At 44.7% G+C, this 19,541-nt stretch overlaps 1 pseudogene; it reads right to left on the reverse strand.

Moving 5' to 3' along the window:
- Positions 1-5,008: 5,008 nt before the first annotated feature.
- On the reverse strand, positions 5,009-5,134 carry LOC129077366 (uncharacterized; annotated as a pseudogene).
- Positions 5,135-19,541: the final 14,407 nt, after the last annotated feature.

Genomic DNA, 19,541 nt, shown 5'->3' on the forward strand with positions numbered 1-19,541 from the left:
TTAGCCCTTTTCAGTAATGAGGAGGATATTTCAGCCACCATCTGCTATTCCCTTAGTTTATTTCCAATTTATTCACAGCTCAGACAGCGAAGGTCAGAGACCCAAGTAGGCGGCTCACAGTTAAAAAGATAATCTTACTATTTCCTAGAAGATTACTTCTCAAGAAGGAAAAACTACCAAAGACTTCAGCGGACCACCCAAGCAGGATTCCTGCCAGTGGGGGCATCTGCCTCCAGGTCTCTGGGAATGTGGCAGGGAGGGAACTATTTACAATGCAGGTTCTGGGCTCACCCCAGGATTCAGAACTGGGATTTCTGGGGGAGGGGGAGAGGGGAGGACAAGAGGCGAGGCGCAGGGCTCTGCATTTTATAACACGCTTCTCTACGTCATTTTAAAGAAGAGTTAAGTTCAGAAAACATTAAGCTAGAGTCATTACTAGTCCTAAGAAAATCCTTAGTAGCTTGTATAATTATGGTGACCACCAAGTGAAGGAGGAGGCTAAAGAAAATGGGACTGAGGAGAGAAAACTTGAGGACCAGCAAGAGCTAGCAAGGAAAAGCAGGGAAGAAATATTCATGAGGCTATTAAAGAAATAGATAAACAGCTATCTCCTATTAGAGATGATACTTCAAAGCTGAGTGGCATCAAAGGAGAGGGATGAAGAGGACCGATGAAAGCTGCGGGTTTCAATTATTTATCGGCATGGTGAGAAACAAAATTTGGGGAATTTGATGCCTTCAACATTTTCTAAATAAACTGCTCTTGCCCAGCTAGATTAATTAGTAAATTAAAAGACTGGGTGTTAATTAGTTGCTTTACGTGGCTTTACCTACCCACAGTACAGCTGAGCAGTGATTATCTCCTACTTGTTAATTGGCTATTAACAGCAGGAAGTAATTGCCTTGGAAATTATTCCCTGGAAAGTACTTAAGGTCTAATGCTGAGAAATGTATCTGTACGCACATTTGCATATGAGCCAGGGTACAGTCAGGAATGCTGATGCTTCCTCATACTAAAAGGCTTCAGCCTTTCTCACGTAATTGTTCACATCTGTTCTTTTGAAACCAGGTATGAGCCTGCCTCTGGTCAGAGAAGCAGGGCCAACCGTGGCAGATTGGTCACAGTTACATGGTTTAACCCAGTTTGGTTTATTAGGTATTTATGTCTGTTTTTACATGTATATTAGAAGGTTTATAACTAAATTTTGCTGACAAGCATTCGTTTTAATGCACACTTCAATGAGATTGAACAGATCTATATGCCCACAACTTTTAATCACATGGTGCTATTTCCAGAAGGTTCCATGATATCACTTCCCAGTCTATACCCATTCCCTTGAAGCTACCACTATTTTGTCACTTTGATGTTTTGCCTCATCCTGAACTTGATATAAATCAACTCATGCAATATGTATGCTCTTGTGTCTGATTGCTTTCCTCAACATAATTTCAATGAGATTCTGAATACTTTTTGATTAAGTTCTTCTGGTGAGACAGTTAGCCAAAGAAGGGCTGGCATTTCCATTACAAGTAGGACTAAGGTGGGGCAGCTCATGCTTTGCTCTGGGGACGCTGGGCTCTGAGAAGCACGTGTATGTTTTCTCCTGGGGCCGGGGGGCGGCTTGCAGGGGGAGGTGGCCCTGCCCTGGCTGAGAGTCTAGTAGTTCAGGAGGAGAGTGAGGCAGGCCTGGCAGGAGAGTCATTGCCTCTGCTTAAACCCAAGGTCACCGGCAAGTCCCTAAAAAGAGGATACATGGTTTTGCCTTCACAGCTGCCTTTGAAATTCTTGGCATTCCCCGCAGTTATGTCTCACACTTCAGCGAGCATCAGAATCACCTGGACAGGAGGGTAAGCCCAAGACCGCCGGTAACAATGCCAGAAGGTTTGATTCAGTAGATCAGAAGTTTGTATTTCTAACAAGCTGTCTTGGGTAATGCTGGAGAGAGACTGCACAAAGAGACCCACTGCTCTAGAGCATCGCTTCGGACTACGGAAACTGTCACTTATGCCCCAGAAAACTTGCAGGTATTTATTTGGTCCTGTCCAGAACATCCAAGGGTAGGTGGCCACATCAAAAAGCCCTTGATATTTGGCCCTGGTCAAAACCTCCATGCTTAGAAAATTTCCCTATGTTCAAAAAGCCCTTAACATTTATTGCTACTTTTTGTTTAAAGAATTAATACACAAAAAATACTATCATGTTTTATTGGATCAATAATCGTGTTGTGACTGTATGGTCAATAATAATCCTTCTTGCCTTGGTAGACTAGCTGGTAATGGAATACCAGTTATTAGATGGTCAGAGTTCGAATCATGTAGAAGAATGGGATTTACAGTAACGATGGGCCGAATGTCTCTGTGGATGTTTTTGATAGGACTTTTGGCATGGACCAAACATCTCAGTTGACACTTTGGACAGGACCAACGGTCCCCAAATCTGCTGTTGATATCATCTACCTTAGTAAGCCCACTGTACCACACTCAAGGGTAAACAAAGGCAGACGTTAGATAAAGCCATGAAAATAGATCTTATTTAGTAGCTCCTGAATAGGGGAAAGAGCTGAGCTCCATTTTGATTAGTGCAGAGGTGACTGGGCATTTTAAAGAGAGAATAGGAGCAAGTGGGGGCTTAAGTAGAGTCAGGGAAGTGAACAATTCCATGGGGTTGGTCAGTGTACGAGCAGTTAGGCCAGTTGTGTCTGCTGGCTGGCAATTAGCTTAGGGTTCTGGCCTCCCACAGAGGCTGGGAGACAGAGGCCCAATCCTCTCTGATGATTACAGGTCAAAGAAATGGCTTTCAGGTCCTTGAGAAAAAGACTCCTGAGTTGTGGGAGAGGGTTGTGGACCCTGTATATTTTTGCACACTGCTCATGGGAGCATTAATTAGTATAAACTTCACGGAAGACAGGGAGGCACAGATTTTAAAATATAAAAACAATGCTACAAGACTGAAAGATTTACACCATCTCAGGGGATACAATTTACATAGAGTTGACATAGAAGTGAGGTTAGCGCGGCTATCCGCAGTGACCCCAGATGCACACACTTTGACCCAGATATTCCACTCATAAGAACTTTTTCTAAGTAAATGATTAAGAATATGTGTAAAAACTAAAGTTCTCAGCACAGATAATCTACAACAGTGCAAAATGAGGAGAAACATAAGACTCAATATGAACTGATACATCTATGCTCTGCAGCCATTAAGGAATGGGTGTATATTCAGTGACATTGAATGGCATAGCCCTAAAACATCATGTACCTAAACAGTATTATAGGATGACACATATTTCACTATAAACTAATCAGGCATAATTGAGTGTCCCCAGGTTACAATGGAGAAGTGCATAGCTCTGCAATCAGATCACCTCTTTCAAATTCAGGCTTTGACACTTATTCACCAAGGGGATTGGGACAAAGTGTTTTGCCTAGTAGGGATCTGAAATGTGGATACTGCTTACAGTTATGAGCATTTGGAGACAGCAGAGGGAAATAAGGGAAGGATTCATCTTTCCACTCCCATAAGAGGCTCCGAGGAGCAATGTTTCTTCCAAATCTTTCCTGAGTCCTGGCCGGCCTCGTCGGAGACTGCTCTCGGATTGCTCCCACGGCTGCGCAGCTCCTATCTGTCTCCCAGCCACATTGCATCAGCATGCCCAGTCCATGCTGCGAAAATGTATTTACTACGGAAAATTTGACTTCTTTGAAGTTTAGAACTTGTTTTATTTTTATTTATTTGTTTATTTGCATTTGGAGCAAAATACCTAATTATAGATGCAAAAACATTCCAGGAACTCTTATAATTAGTTTGTTTTCTTAGCTCAGAAGCAACTCCTTATGCCACACTAATGACAATTTGATAACATCCAAAATAACCAAGTATGCTGAGATCAGCAAGTTGTCCCTAAATTGACTACGTGGCTAAATATGCTAACTTTCTCACTCTTTAGAGCTTTTCCCATACTGGGGTTCTCTGAATATATGTCCTAAGCTTTGAGGTCTATAAAGAAAATACAGGTTTTCCCCACTATCCAAAAATAGTGGGGAAACTATGAAAACTTTTGTAAGCCAAAATAGCAAAAAGCACAGACTATCACCCACTTTCCAAAAGTTTCCATTACATCACTACACAGTTAAGTTCTTCCTTAACATCATTTATAGATTCTGTGACTTTAAGTAAAACAATGTAATGAAACCAATTTTAGGACTGGCTAATTGATATAAGAATAGTTAGGTTCCTATGGCTTCCTACCAATGCTATTATGAAATGACATTGAACAAAACATCATTCGAGGGCTTATTGTACCTCTTTCATTAACTGATAGAAATCCAAAGGAGATTTTTACCTTTACAAAAAAAAAAACAACAAAAACCTACTACCATACTAATATAGATCTTTTGTAAACACAGAGCGGTCCTGTGGGAATATTCGGAAAGCGAGGAATATCTGTAGATACAGAGCTCGAAACCCTCCTGCTCCATTCCTGAAGCCTTCTCTGGTCCTCTCCTTTTCCACTGGCAGTGACTGTCACCCAATCAGTTCCACTCACTCTCCTCTCAGGCACAGGAGAGGATGGCACTTCTCTGACTGCTCGAGGTCAGGTGGGGCCATATCATTTGCTTTGATCAAGGAAATGAGAGAGGGAGGAGCATGTGTCCTTCCAAGGGGAGGTTTAATTGCCAGTGTGAGGTTCTCCCACGCTCCCTCCCCTGGACCGCAAAGCCTCCACGCTCCAGAGGGAGCCACCATTCATCAGAGTCCTTGCATGGGGATGCCGTGGCCCCGCCTCCTGGAACAGGGGAAGATAATCCACTGTTGTTTAAAGTCAGCACACTTTTTTTGTAAACAGCTGGATAATAAATATTTTCAGCTTTGCAGGTCATGTGATTTCTAGTGGAACCGCTCCGCTCTGCCACATGTAGTGGGAAAGCAGCCCTAGGTGGGATGAAAATGCGTGGGCATGGCTGTGGTCCAGTTCAGCTTTATTTATAAACACAGGCAGCGGGCCAGTTCGGACACTGGGCCATAGCTTGCCTACTTCTGTTCCTGTTTTTATAGCAATAAATTTTTCAATTAGCAATAATCGCGCCTTGGATAAACCTCATTGGCTACGATACTGCCACTGCACGAAGCTTACAGCAATAACTTTTTAAGTAGAGAATGTCTTTTATGTTTTCCAGTTTTACCAAGGTACAATTGACAAACATTGTACACTGTTGAGGTGAACGTGATGATTTAATATATGTGTACAATGTGAGAGGATTACCACAATTAATTAACATATCCATCATCTCACATAGTTACCGTGCGTGTGCATGTGCGTGTGCGTGTGCGTGCATGTGTGTGCATGCACATGGCTAGTTCTGTTTTAAGCCGCTAAAGTGTGGGGATTTTTTGTTACCTTAGCCTACCCTGGACTGGCCAATAAGGCAACAATAAGCCTGTTAGAATAGAACACCTGAGAAACAAGTCACAGGTGGTGACAAAACTTATCATGGTAACTTAAATCACGGTAAAATGTCTTTGAAATAACTGTTTTTGAAACCAAGGGACCTAGTCAAAGCAGAAGCAGCTTGGGGATGTTGATGAGATACGGGGAGGAAATAGAGAGGTATTTTGAAAGAAGAATTCAGACCTGTCCTAACAGTTGAAGACAGGTCGTTAAATCCCCTTAGGATCCACTGGTGCATTTCAGAGCCATGAAGAACACATTCCCCTACTTCTTCCCTCTGTGCTGGACCTAACCGTACCACTTTTGCAAAGTCTTTTCCAAAAGAAAACCTCACAGCGTGGGCTCTCAGGCTCACAGTCACCTGAGGATTGGTCAAAAACCCAGATCGCTGAAGAGCCTCAGGCGTTTCTGTTTCAGGGGTTCTGGGGTGGGGCCCAAGAATTTGTAAGCATGCGTAACAAGTGAGCGAGATGGTGCTGGTCCTTGAGAATCACTATTCTGTAGCGCAATTACTAGTTCAGTCTTGGGAGAAAAGCAGGAAAGGAACTTCAGATTCAAAATGCCCTGCCTTCTCAGAGTGGCGTTTTACTCATTGTTAAGAGTGATGGCTTCAAACTAATACAAAATAATATTGAATGTGAACTGTTGGAAAATAAAATTTAAATTAAAAAAGAGAAATGATTTTGAGGTTGGAGTGGCAAAGAATCAAATCCTGTCACTGCCATTTCCTAGCTGCATGACCTCGGACAAGTTACTTCTCTGAGCCTCCAGTTTCTCTTCAGGAAATATACAGTAAGAATGTCCACCCCACAGCCTTGCTGAGAGTGAATGGGGTCATACTTACCAGGCTTCTAGAATGATGCTTTGCCCTGGGTAGGTGACTCCCCTATGTTGCTAAGCAAATTGCCAGCATCGACAAGGTCTGACCCTTTGGGGAATGAGCATCCAGTGCCATTTCACCTGTATTTTTAGATCAGGAATCCTTAAAAGGAATGAAATCACCCCCCAAGGGGGTGAAAAACAGTTCGGGGGCGGGGTGAAAATCTTCCTCTTTTAAATAAATGTAAAGTGTATCTGTGGTATTAAAATTGCATGCAGGGGGCATAGTTATAAAAAAAAGATATCTAAAAGGCTCCTCAGGTGGAAATAACGAGAAACAAACAAGTACTGTTTTAGCTGGTGTGTCATAGGGGTTGAGCAATGGGCTCACACAGGTGCAAGTCGGCAGTGCCAGGGTCTGAAAGCAGGTCTTTAACGGGAAACCCAGTGTTCTCATCTCAGTATAGTTCTACCATTTGTAAGCAGCTCCATAATATACCATAAAAAATATAAGAGGAAAAGAATAGAAGATAAATCTCCCCCCCTAAAAGAGATGGCATGACATCATGCTCACTTGACTTTCTGTAACTTAGCACACAGAAAGAGCATTTATTTTTTAATTTCCCTGGGTCTGTACCTTTGAAATTAAAACTGATCTAAGAATCACTGTGGCAGAATTCTAAGCACATGGGAATTAGACAGACCTGGCTTTGCTTTGAGTCCCAGCCCCCACCACTTACTGGCTTGGCCAGTGATCTCGGCCGAGTTTACTCAACCCCATGAGACATCAGCTATAACAGGAGTCAGCAAAATTTCTGTAAAGGGCTAGATAATAAATATTTTACGCTTTACAGGCCATAGGATCTCTGTTGCCACCCACCACTACTCAACTTAGCTGTATAGCCTGAAAGCAGTGGTAGACAATATGTAAACAAATACGCTTGACTGTGTTTCAATAAAACTTTATTTACTAAAGGAGATGACAGGCTGGATTTGGCCCAATGGTTCTAGTTGACCCACCTCTGATTTATAAAACAGAGATAATGATATTAACAATTCTGGTTATCTATTGCTGTTTCAGAAAAACACTGCAAAACCGAATGGCTTAAAATAATATAAATTATTTCTCACAAGTCTGTGAGTCAGAAATTCAGGCAGGGTCCCGGTGGGCAGGGTCCGGGGGCATCCACGGAGCTCACTCCCTCAGCTGCATTCAGTCAGCAGTTAGACTGAGATGGAAATCGAAGAAAGCTTCTCCCCTTTATCCAGTGCCTCCGTGTGACCAGTCTCTCCCTTCACTGGTATCTCATCACACACCAGTCCAGCCTGAGCTTCCTGACATGGGACTGGCTTCCCCAGAGAGAACACGGAAGCTGCTGGCTCCTTACAGAGCAGGCCTGGAAATGGCATGACATTGTTTCTGCCACATTCTCTTAGTCCAACAAGTCATGAGGCCACCACAGGCTCAAGAGAGGGGCACACAGACCCTTTGATGGGATGGAGCCACATGTGCGTAAGAAAGGGGGCGGAGTTCCTGGCAGCCGTCTTTTAAGGGTAGGCACCTGGCCGATACGTTAAAAAGAGTTAATAGAGGCAAAATATTCAGCACATAGAATGGGTCAGTACTACCCCGCTAACACAGGAGGGTCCCAGTGGTGGGCAAGCTCCTGGGTCACCCTCATTCTTGTCAAGATGACGGCAGCAACCTCTCTCCTGGTCTCTCTTCTCCTGCTTTGTTTCTACTTTCCCCACTGAGTCGGTTAATTTTTTTTTAAGCACTCCTTAGCATAATATTCTCTAGTTCCAGTGGGTGAAAGATAAATACCATATGGTCTCACTTTCAAAAGGAATCTAATGAACAAAATAAACGAACAAGCAAAATAGAACCAGATGCATGGAAACAGGGAATAGATTAGCAGTGGCCAGAGGGGCGGGCGGAGGGCAATAATGGTGGAAAGAAGGGGGAGGGACTAGTCAAAGAACATGTGTGAATGACCCATGGGCAGGGTCAGCCGTGTGGGGACTGACTGGGTCATTCCGTCCTGAGCCTGGCCCTGATGTCACCCTGGCCAGCGCCTCACTCCCTCATTTCCTCCAGTCTCCCCATCACTCGCCCTGCTCTGGCTGCACCGGTCCCTTTGCAGGTGCTTAAAATGACAAGCATGCTCCTGCCTCAGGGCTTTTACACTTGCAGGGGCCCTTCTGTGGAGCACCCTTTCTTGGCAAATCCAGGGGGTTTAATCCATTAACTCTTTCAGGTGTCGGCTCAAATATTACCTCATCGGAGGAGCCTTCTTGGTATCCTCTATGCCAAAGGGGATGTGTCATCGCCCTTCAGCTGCTTAACCTCGTGTTACCTTTTCATCACAGTTATTATCACTACTTGACCTACAATATATGTAATGATTGATTTTGTTATTGTCTCTCCCCCCTGCCATAAGCTTCAGGTGGACAGGGGGTCTGTGTGTTCACTTTTGAACCCTCAGCACCTAGTGATTAGCATGTGGAATGAGCTCAATACACATTTAAATCAGGAAGAGAAGGAAGGAAGGAGGGAGGCAGTTTTGAACGTGAGACCACCACCCTAGGTTCCACAGCAGTGGACTGCATGTATTTCTAGACAGTCGACCACAGAATGTGGTGACTTTCATCAGGCAGTTCCCCCACCCTCTTCTCCTTGTATGATAGGATTCTTTTACAGATATCTTCTTGACTGGGCTGCAAATCCTATTTCACTTCGACCCCAGGCAGGCTTGTGAGAACTGAATGTATCCTTAAAAGCTACTCAGTGCCCGTTCCACCAAATACAGTGTTTCAAAGAGTACTTCTGGCCACTTGTCTTGTTTTCCCTTTTCTAGGATTAGTTATGATCAAGATGAAAGCAATCAGCTAATAAATCTTTTCAAAGGCACTTTAATTGAGATGCTCGTGTTCAGATTTTCGGCCTCAAAACAAAATGCTCAAGGGAAGGCATGCTAGATGGGCTGAAATAAGATTTAGGGCTTTGTTTTTAACAAACACACTGCCAATAGCTGGGCAGTGGCAAAATGAGGACCTTTCGAACAAAGCCAGAGATATATAGAGAAGGCAAAGAGTGCAGATTTGGTATCTGGCAGCACTTGAATTTTGACTCCAGTATTTTCAAGGTCTTTGGCCTTGAGAATGTTGCTTAAGCTCAGTTCTTTAACATATAGAATAGGGATCGTAATTGTCTATCTTGTAGGATTGTAAACAAGTTCATAAACATGAAATGCTTAGCAGAGTGCCTGTCAGTATTGTGTCTAGTTAATGTAGGCCTCTGTTACTATTGTTAAACCAGGACCATCTAAACCTTAAGGTGACATTTTCTAATACATTCCATGCCCTGTGTTTAGGATAGGAGATCTGGTTTCCAAACAGTGGATGAATGAGATGGCAATACTGGGAAGAGCTGCTAGGATCATCAGAAATTGGGGGGGGATGTATACTTGTAAGTATGAATGAAGCCCCTGTGGAAAGAACCAGTTCCTCAGCCAATAGAGCACTGAATTGCTACCATGAAAGGAAGTGGTAGAACTGGGAAGCACTAGAATTTGGGCAAAGATCCTTTCACCAGAGAATATAACAAAGATTCCTGAAGTCAGAGATGACAGCATTCCCACCCTCCCCTTGAACCACAACCATCCTTGACCTAAAGCATTTGAGCAGAAGACAAACTCAGTAGAAAATGCTGAAGTCAGAAAATCATAGTTCTCTGCGAAGTTGGGCCAAGCTTTAACCTTCAAAGGGAACAAACCCTATATCATAGCTCATTGGAAATGTTGGGTCAATGACTGGCTCTACAGAAGCTGGCCTGAGATGAAAGGAAACAAAGCATTCTCTCATTCCTGAAACCAAAACAAGCCTTTTTATATTTCAAAACAAAACCTTATCTAAGTTGATGGTCAAAGTTGCTGGCAAAGAACCTTTCCTTTTTATTTACTTTTTTCCTCATTTGAGGATATATTTTGATTGATTTTAGGTAGGGAGGAAGGGGGAGAGAAAGGGAGAAGCATCAACGTGTCAGAGAAACATCGATCAGTTATCTCCCGTACACGTCCCAACTGGGGGTTGAACTGACAACCTTTAGGTTCACAGGACAATGTTCGAACCAACTGAGCCACCCCGCCAGGGCAAGGCATTTTCTTTCCAACGGTATTCTGAGTTCCCCAATGAAACTCCCTCTATGAAAACAGCAAGAAGAAAATCTTCATTTTCTTTGAATTTGAGTATAAAGCAAGGTTGTAGAGCCAGTTCCTGACTTCTGTGTTAAGCTCTTGATTCACTGTAATGATGAACTTAGACACCCTGGGGGCAAACAGGGAATGAGGGAATATTGTCAGGGTTTTAAATTACGATTTGCCCCCTACAGCAATGTGTAGACAGCAAGGGACTCCAGTGAAAGCAAGGATGGAGCCCAGCACTCTCAAACCCAGTGTCAGAAAACACCCTTTTATTCTCTAGCAATATACTCATAACAGAGCCTTAGCAAGTGCACAGCCCTGAATCTTCTAGGATAATTCTAGTTTATTTGTATACTTTTCAATAAAGATTCTTTTTAAAGTGGTAAGTATAGAATTTATGCCTTTGACATAAATAGAAATGTAAAAAGGGGTCTTTTGTAAAGACTACACGACCAAATGAAGGCTAGAGTCAGCTCACCTCCCAAGGCAGGGGCGGTGGGCCAAAAATTGTTCCGAGGAAATGATTGAACCAGGCCTGGAAACATGGTTAGACTCTCGCGGTAGAGGTGGCTATCCCAGGCTAAAAACCAAGGGCTGCATCTTGGGCAGGGTGTGTGGCTCACCATTAATAAGCACAATCTATGAGGCTAGATTATAGCCTCAGGCGGAGGACTTGAGCGCCAGGCCAAAGAGTATGGGCTGGCCAGCAATGGGTGGCTGTGAAGGAGAGTGGTAGCAGGGTCGCCATGCCAGTAACCACGCCAAAAAAGTTGATCTCTTTAGCTCTTTAGCTGTATCATGTCATGAACCCTACAGCAACATCCTGAGTTGGGTGCTCTCATTTTCCCCATTTTAAAGAAGTAAAACCTAAAGCAAATTGTTTAATTTGCCTAAGGTCACACAACTGATTAAAGACGAGGCTGCAGCTTGGACCCACATCCCTCTGCCCCCAGCCCACGTTATTAACCGCATGCCCATCACTGGGCACTGGCACAAGTCTATCAGCCAGAAGCACAGGGTGGATGGGGAGAAGGTGCTGAGGGGGAGGAGGTCTGTGGATTCTACTCCAGGGGCCTCTGGGCAGGACTTAGGGCTCAAATTAGAGCAGGAAAGACCAGGATGAAGAGCCAGGCTAGAGTTGGAATTGACAGAACCAAAGACCAAGGACCCTGGGAGGGCGCAGGAAGAAAGGGGGAAAAGAGAACCAGACCTGCCCTGGCAGGAGGGAAAGCCTGGACTGCAGGAGACGAGGAGTCCATCAAGGAAGGAAAGTGTCTACAGATGAGATTTCTGTGGTCAGGCCCTCTCTTCAAAGTCAAGATGAACGATGGACCTGGTGTGCATTCTGAAGTCCAAAGACGCTGGCGTGAACTCGCAGTCCACCATTCGCCATGTGATGTCACTGACAGCCTCCTCCCACTCCTGACCTCACTGTCCCCGTCTGTAAACCAGAGCGGTGACCCCTTCTCCCACGGGCCTTCTGTGGGCATTAAATAAAATGATGCATTAAAAAACATTAGCCCAGGGTTAGATTTTAATTAGGCCTCAAAAAATATTCATCTCTTCCCTTTTTCCTCTTTAAATTAAGAAATCAGAATGCTTTCATGAAGTTGGGGCGGGATGTGTTATTTTAAAAGTTAGTGGCAATTCTTTTTTTTTAAGCACCGTTATTTAGAAAAACACCTTGAAGGGCCATCGTGGTTGTGAAAAGATGGGTTTCTGCCATGATATGGAAGATGGAAGAGGTAAAAAGTAGGTAGATCAACAAAGGTTATTTAACATTCCAGAGAAAGGAGAAAGTATTCTGGTAGAAACTGGCATGAACTGGTCCTGGACAAAGGGAAGAAGTCCTGGCAAAATGGAGGGAGACTACAGCCTGAGCAGAAGACAGCCCAGGAGACGTTTCCGGCAGTGGGAAAAGGCCAGGGGAAATTTACAAACCAAAAACATCTAATAAATTATTCAAGTTGTCTGGCTGGGCTGTGTGGTGACTCCTTCTCAGTAAAAATCTACTACATCTACTGTCTTGAGTTGGGGATGCTTTAGAGGTTTAAAAGTGTTTGTGGCACATGCAGGTGAGCATAGGGTATGTTAGAAAGAACAGCCGAAGGAGGTGAACCTAGGTCAAGATCAAGAATTAGTGATCTGACAACAGTAAGTTGGAGAAAGAAAGGAGAAAGAAACTGTAAGCCTCCCAATGTTCGTAAAAAAAAGATTAAGATTGGACCTGGGTTTTCACTATGTGTGAGTCTGGGAGAGCAAGTCTTTTTTTAAAATTTGCTTTTAAAGATCAAATGACAGGATGACCCCCTCAGTTCTCAGGACGTAGATTCCTAGACAGCTAATACCTGAATTATTTATGTAACCCACATATCAGCTGCAGCTCCTGGTCCGTCAACAATCAAGCTGAACTTACCTCGAACTCTGCTTCCTGAGCATGAGAGTCAAAAAGAGAGTCACCACCCCCTTCCTGTGAATGCCCAGCCTCATTTCCTCACAGTCTCTCCATCTCTGCTCCTCTGCCAACACCTTGCATCTTCTTTCTGATCCCTACGGATTCCCACAACAATGTCCTCTTGAACATCTCTGAGTCTAATCGCTTTAACGCATAGTGTGTGAGGTTCCCGCTTTCCTCGGCCCCCTGCCCACCAATGCCCCTCCTCGCCACCAAGGCCCCAGTGTGGACACCCCACTCCTGTTTGGGGAGCAGATTGCCAAGACTTTCTGCCTCAGCCGTTTAAAGCCAGCATTTAGACTTGTAAGACACCCTGTATAAAAGTTTGTTTTAAGAGTGCGGTTTCATTTGGATTTGTTTGTTTGTTTGTTTTTTAGCTTGACACAGAGTTTGGATCAGGCCAGGAGAGACTGCTAATAAGAAATGAAACAATGAGAATAGTTACTATAGTTCCAAAAATTTTCTCCCAAACCCATCTGAGACTTCCCGGGAACTCCCTGTCCCTCCCTCTTTGTCTGTCTCTGTCTCTGTCCCTCTCTCTGACTTTCTCCCTCTCTCTGTTTCTCTCTCTGTCTCTGTCTCTGTCTCTGTCTGTCTCTGTCTCTGTCTCTCTGTCTCTCTGTCTCTCTCTCTCTCTCTCTCTCTCTCTCTCTCTGTGTCACACACACACACCAGCCCACCAGTTTATCCCTTACTGGACCACAGCCCAGCCAGGGCTCCTGAGCGTATATCACTCTGATCAGAGGCACCAGCCCAAGCTGTCCACTGTGCGGTTAGCAGAGATGACAACCAGAACAAAGGTAAGACAATGGAAGCAGAAGGCAGCTCAGGAGCATCTCCCCGTCTGCTTCTCTCTGCTCATGGTTCTCTTACCCCTACTCGGAGCTGACATGTGCTTGGCCAGCCCTTGTCCTGACATTATCCAAAGGGTTATCTGTTGCCTGTGGAGCGAGTGGGCTTGAAGGGAACTCACAGTCCCCCTCGTCCCACTTCCTGTCACGCCCACAGAATCTGTAATCCACCTCTGCCTCTTCCAGGCCACATGGTCATGGGTGAGCCTTGCTTTCCGAGTGTTTTCTCATCAATAAAAACCCCAAATTGGTGGGAGACACCTGAAGTTCATTCCAGCTTTAACATCCCAGGACTATGGCCTCAATGTATATACACCAAAAATTGAAATGTTTTGTCTGTAGATGGGAGGAGGTGCTCTGTTGTGATTTCAATTACTTAGTAATTAGTCTAGAAAGCAAATGAAGGAGGCCGCTAAATTCTTCTTTGATCAAACCTTTCCAACTCAAATGCAAATGTATGCACCTGCGTGCACACACCCTGCCCTTTGGGACTGGGTTTTGCATTTAAAATTCATATACTTTTGAAGTTCTTAAGGTTTTATCTCCTTTGCATACATGTGAAGCTTCTCAACCTCTGAGATAATGGTGACACTTACTAGCACTTTCTATGCGTCATTGAGCACTGTTCTATGAGCTTTTCATATTTTTTTAATGATTTTTTAAAAGATTTTGTTGACTTATTTTTTGACAGAGGGGAAGGGAGGGAGAAAGAGAGAGAAACATCAATGTGTGGTTGCATTTCACATGCCCCCCACTGGGGACTTGGCCAGCAACCCAGGCATGTGCCTTGCCTGGGAATTGAACCAGAGACCATTTGCTTCACAATCCAGCACTCAATCCACTGAGCCACACCAGCCAGGACTGAGCTTTTCATGTGTTAACTCAGTAATGCTCACAGCAGACCTGTGAGGAAGGCATCTCCCCACATGGACCCAGACAAAAGGCTCCACAGCCAATCGGGATGGACAGGGGCTGACAGGGGTGCCCTTGCCCATGCTGCAGAGAGTCCTCTGTCTCTGTGTTGCCTGTTCGGGGTGCCTTCCTCTGGAAAGGGGAGACAGAGCCCTGCATTCCACAGCCCGCGCTTCCCACATGCCGCCTGTGCCTACACTCTAGCATTGCCTCAAACCAGCCGCAGGCTGTCACATCTGCTTCCCCTGTCACTGCAGAAGCTCCTTCCTCTGAGCCAATCTGCCCTCTCGGTACATATCAGTCAGGTACAAAGGCTGAGGCCAGGGCTCAGGGGATTGCAAACAAGAAGCTGGACCTCATGGGCCAGTGGGACCAGAAAAAACACGCAGAGCTGACCGCGAAGACCAGATGCAGGGGTTAGAAAAGACTGAAGGAATAAAAATTTCCACTGACTCCCCGAACAACGCCTCTTTCCACCCCCTCTTTTATAAGCTTATTAAATATTTTATCTGTTTCCACTGCCTTAAATCCTCTTCATCTCCTCTATCCCATCTTCCAAACTTTCCACAGGAAAGAGAGTGTCTTCATTGTTTTTCTTAGAATAAATAAATCCTTCCCATCTCAGTGACTCATTCTCATCATTTTCAGAAGCATTTCCTAAATGGCTTGTTATTTGCCCCAAGAATTAAGAGAATTCTAGAACCCAGACTGTTGCCTCCTTCAACCACCTGACATTTATAAGTAGAACTACGTGTGTGTGTGAGTATTCCTCTCATTTTGTGAGAATGACACTATTATGCTTATTCCAAAGAGGAAGCAGAAACAAGGTCCCTCCTCCAGGAGGCTTCTTTAAAACCCCCTCCCATTTTCCCAGAAGACTTATTCCTTCTCTCTGGTACATACACCCATTATTTTACAGCAAATATTTGTTTGCATGTCTGTTTCCCCTTGAGCTAAAGTTCCCAGTAGCAGGAACTATGTGTAAGGTACAACTTTGAAATCCCAGGCCCTAGCATGGTTCTTGGCACTTAGAAGGGACTCAGCAAATGTTTTATGTATGAATAAATGACTGTCTATTCTTTACATAATTCTGTAAATATACATCAACAAAAGCGTCTGAACAGATTCCACTGTGCCAGCCCGACACTGCTGTGCCCCCGCCTGTCTCCCAGATTTAGGGAGTTTTGTTTTCCTTCCAAGGTCATTTGTGTGTGTGTGTGTGTGTGTGTGTGTGTGTGTGCGCGCGCGCGTGCAATGTCTTTACATTTCACCGTGACTGTCAAAGGGTTCCCTGGCAAAGCGATACCCTGCTGATGAGAAATTCATCATTTGCCTGCCTAGGACAGTTATAGAGATGGTTCAAGGCTAGGTTTTCCCCAGAGTACCCACTTCTCACCCCATCCCGCCCAGACACCAGGACCCAACTTCCAACCAAGCTGGAACAGACATAAGAATTTCCACTGTGAGAGTTTCAGGGCCACTCTTCCGATGGTAAGCCCAGGAGTCCCTTGCATGAACGTCACCCCTGCTTAGCATGAATTAAATGTGCAGATTAGTTCGTAGACCTTGGCCAACAGAGACCCACGGTGGACAAATGGTGGGCCCCAAGAGGGAGGAACAGGACCTCTGTCCTGGAAGTGAGCCTGACCCTGACCCAGGAGCATTTTGTCAGGTCATGAACCTCAGATTACGCCTTATAAAACAGTTCTCTGTGCCTAGGGCTCCCCGACCTGCAGAAATAGAGTTTTTCCCTTTGCTCCTTGTAGTTTATAACCCCCACCGGGAACAATCTCTGCCGAGTTCCTTCTAAAGACCCCCAAGTGTTTGCTGTTCCTCCTGCCATGTGCAACCGCCAAGATTATCAAGGACACCTTCTGGTTTTGTGTCCCCAAGGCGAGGCAAATCTCACCGAAACAACACTCAGTGAAGGTCCCATCAAGCTCACAAGGTGAATGGAAGGTTGAAAAAGCCAGCCCTCTTGCTTGCCCTCTGTGCCCCCTTCTTGAGCCCATTCCCATCCCCCATTTTTCATTTCCATCTTTGTTCAGATCTCTTATCCATGTTTCCCAGGGTTCCTTCACTTGCCTCCAAAGTTGGAAATCAAACTGCCTGCCGCACAACGGCACAGCTACCTGCCCTCTGACGTCTGCAGTGAACCACGCACAGTCCCTTTGCAAAGGGTCTGCCGGGCTTCTCAGAACTGTGCACAGAATCTTTCCATATTGGAAAAATCCACTTCAAGTGAAAGCAAATGCTATGCCTAAAGACTGAAATGATTTCATGTCACAGAATGCAGCCTTCCTCTCACTGGAAACTAGTTAACAGAGTTTTAGATGCCCCCACATAAAATGCCTGACTCAGTGCCTTCCTCTGCTTTCATTTTTTTATATTTCTGCCATTTTGAGTCCTCCACATCTAGCCAGGCCCCTGCGCAGTAGATGAACATATTACATTCACTGTGTCAGGCACATAAGACACACCTCATGTTTTTAATGAATTGACACATGTATTTCTCAAAATGCCCAATGAGGTAAATATGATTCACATTTTACAGATGAAGAAGATGAGGCTTTGATACTCCCCTCTGCATTGCATCTTACAGATAATTAGGGGCAGAACCAAATCTTGAATGCAGGCTTTATACCCCAGCATCGGTGTTCTTTCCACTGCTCCGTACCCAGAGGTGTGGCATCCAGGATTTCCCTGAAGGTAGTGATTTGTCCCTTTTTAAGCAAATTCTCTCCTTTCTGCCAGGTGGAACCCTAAGAAACGAGGATGTCAGGTCAGTTTAGACATATGTTATTTCCCTGAAGAGCAGGAAGCTTCTTGGATTTAGTTATCCATTAAGTGCTTACCAAGGGCCACATATTTTTCCAGGCCCTGGGCTTCCAACAGAAAGAAAGACAAATTCCGCTCTCAATGGGGCTCCTATTCTATGGAGCAAATAAGGAATCGACCCCCTTTTAGATGGGCCTAGTTCATAACATCAAGACTAAACAGCACCCCTGCAACCGTTTTCTTTATTTAATACCCACTACTGTATATAGCAATTTCTGTGTGCTCTATGTTGTATACTAAGCATTTCACAAATAATAATCCATTTCATTATTGTAACAACCTGTGAGGCAGATGCTGTTATCTTCCTTTCACAGATGAGGCAACCAAGGTTCTGAGCAATGAAATGACTCACCCCAAAGGGCACTGCTCTCAGGAGCAGGCGGGCTTCTAAACCAGGCCGTCTGGCTCCGAGGTCACTCACTAACCCCTTGGTAGTGCTGCCTGTGAGAACCAGGGGTGGACCAGAGAGCATTCTGAAAGGCATGGCTTCAGAGGGGCATCCCTTCCAACCGACACGGTTACCATCCTGATTTGAAGGTGGAGAACGCTTTACGTTATTTGATGCGACAGAAAGTCCCTGCCATGGGTGAGATTGCTCAAGCCTGTGGCCAGCAGCTCATCTTACTTAGCATTTGCGAAATATCAAGTGGTATACCAAGAACTCCTTGTGGAAACTCCAATGTGAGATCAGCACCCTGTGAGGTAGACCAGCATTACCCCTATTTGAAAGATGAGGAAACTGGGATTTAAGGAGCTGGAGCAGAGACTGCAAGAAGCTCTCCCATCCCCCAACCAACACACACACCCCAAATATTTTTCTTTTCTTCTTCTCTAGGGATATTTGTTTGAATGGATACATGGTCTCTATTGCACCGCTCACAGCCATGTGAGTAGTAGATTCTGCTCACACATGATGACGTGTGAGCGGAAGTGATGGGTGTGACTTCCAGGGAATGAAGGAAGGGTGCCCTCTTCCTCCTCTGTCCCTTTACCTGTGGCTGAAATGCAAACCCAGTGGCTGGCCATCTTTGCCCATGCAGACGAAGGCAAAGTTGACGGAGGAACAAGGTACACAAGCTCATTCTCTAATCCTGTCAAGTCGCCATACCTGGACCACCTCCCACCCAGAGTGTCACGTGAAAAACAGTTATAATGTCCACTTTATTAAAGCCATGGTATTTGGGACAAGCAGCGTAGCCTGTGTTTTCAAAACTGTGCCACAGGTCACTCAGCCAGAAGCAGAGAAGGTAGGACTTAGACCCAAGCTGTTTCACAGTTACCTTGACCTAGAAAATATTCTATCCCTTACTGGACTGGCAGCCATGCTGGCAGGGTCAAAGTTATAGTCATGGTATGGCTCATACCTTGGTGGGGAGGGGCACGCAGAGGTGACAGCCCTTCCTCTCTAGCCCCTTGCCTTCCCTCCTTTCCATCCTTAGCTCTCTCACACCCTGTCGTTATCACCTGCTCTGCCAGTAGGAGGCGCTTCTGCAAACTAATACTGTGTCTAGCTAAGGTTACTGGCATCTGTAAAGGGTTAAGGGCCCCTAGCAGGTTTGACTTCAAACACCACTCTCAGTTACAGGTTCTTCAAGAACCTGAAGTTTTCCAAATTTGGAGCGAGGCATTTTGCTTATGTCTTCATGGATATTTGCAAGTTTTAGTTTCGAGTTTGAACACTGCTTCTGTTACATGCAAGCAATATAAGATCCTAATAATAGTATCCTAGAGCCACCACAAGGTATGCTTTCAAAGGTTAAAAAATGAAAAACAAAGACTGATAAATGAATGAGAAAATGTTTGTAACAGGATGTGAAGAGAACAAAGAGACACTGTAGCCATGGCATGGAGAACCCAAAACAACTAAATTCATGTTGAGAGTGATGATTCCATTTCAACTAAGCAACATCACCCAACGTATTAAATACAAATAAAACTGCAAACTCGATAAAATTCAAATAAAATAAAATGCAATCATTTAAATCATTTATGAAAGGGTTTATACAATGTTT

The sequence above is a fragment of the Pteronotus mesoamericanus genome, unplaced genomic scaffold, assembly GCF_021234165.1.
Source record: "Pteronotus mesoamericanus isolate MK-2021 breed Mesoamerican mustached bat unplaced genomic scaffold, CSHL_Meso_final contig_657, whole genome shotgun sequence".
NCBI classification, from domain to species: Eukaryota; Metazoa; Chordata; class Mammalia; order Chiroptera; family Mormoopidae; genus Pteronotus; species Pteronotus mesoamericanus.